Genomic DNA, 1,403 nt, shown 5'->3' with positions numbered 1-1,403 from the left:
GTTCGTGTGTTTGATCATGTCCGTGTGCACTTGTACGTGCCTTCTTGAGAGCATATAATCAAGTCGGTGTATCTGTGAACCGGATAAGGCTAAATATGAGAAAAAAGATTTTATAGCACAATTAACCGCCATGAGTCTACAAATTCAGGAGCATGAAAATTAGACCGCTGCCCACCTCACAACTTGTTGCACATTTCCCCCGCGATGCAATAAACTGGCAATAGCTAATCACGGCAGATGTTGCCATGTCTCTAATTGGCAAAACTGCCAACATGACAGGACTGAAATAATATAACTCGTGCCAAACCAAGCTCAAAAATCCCAATATTCTTGTCAACTTAAAACCTTATCTTTAAAAATATTTATAAACAAGAAAAAACTCACATCCACATGGCATTACCCGCAACCACAATGATTGTGCGCCGATAACAGGATTCATGCGTTATCTTATATCATGCCAGCAATAAAGCATGAATTAGACGAACGTTAATCTCAGAAACAACAGTGTTTTCCAAGGCTCGTAAAAACTCACCACCGACGCCGAGACCTTTTTCATTCAGCTCAAATCCACTGTTTTTAAATCGCCCTTCGCCACAACTTGAAGTAATAGTTATAAATAATAAATCCCCGAAACACATCACACCGCAGACCGATCGCCGGCGTCTAATCTCCGAAAACCGATCCGCCACGTATGATTATCACACAGAAGCAACTGTTCTCTTCGCCCGAAAGCAATATTCGCACCTGGTGTCTTCCACGCGCCTGTTAATCGCACCACACTTTCTTCTATTTTTACATGAGATTTCCAACTGCCGGGTAGTTAGCGCTTCAAGGTCCGTGGAAAGTGAGAGCCTTCGAACAATAATGCGAAGTTAGCAGATATGAATGTCATGGGGAGTGTGCAATTTCACTGTATGCATAAATATGAGCACATCTATGTAAGTATCCCTTAGTAGTTAACATATACGTGTAAAACACTGACAGAGTTTTCTTTTTGTATATTACATTACAGCAATAATTACATTGTCTGTTAGTACCACATCATCAGCACTTTGTTGTTAAACGCATTGTTCACAAAATATCAGCAAAACAACAGCAGCCTTACATTACAACTGCTAAAAAGCTGCACATTAGCGCAAAAGCAAGCTCATACCTTAATCTGCAACGCTATTTTCTTCCCGTACAAGCGAGCTTTATAGAAACGAATCAATATGGTATTTATAGGGATGAAAATATATGAGGCGTACATACAAATAAAATAATTAGACATTTATCCGCGTGCTCACACACAATACAGACAGCCAGCCATGCGTTCGACTGGCCGTCTCGGCTTCTTCCTTCATCGTGCAGAAAAGTCATTGCAAATAAATGAAAAAAGCACACACACTGCGTTCCCTGCGGAT

General features: G+C 40.7%; 1 protein-coding gene across 1 annotated transcript in view; it reads right to left on the bottom strand.

Annotated features, from left to right (window-relative positions):
• The window catches only part of LOC119589149 (mucin-12-like), a gene marked incomplete at its 5' end in the record, with an annotated part of 115,175 nt that overhangs the window by 78,589 nt on the left and 35,183 nt on the right, over window positions 1-1,403 (bottom strand).

This window comes from Penaeus monodon, chromosome 25, assembly GCF_015228065.2.
Source record: "Penaeus monodon isolate SGIC_2016 chromosome 25, NSTDA_Pmon_1, whole genome shotgun sequence".
NCBI classification, from domain to species: Eukaryota; Metazoa; Arthropoda; class Malacostraca; order Decapoda; family Penaeidae; genus Penaeus; species Penaeus monodon.
The sequence above is the reverse complement of the archived record's forward strand: the minus strand, read 5'-3'. Positions and strand labels throughout refer to the sequence as shown.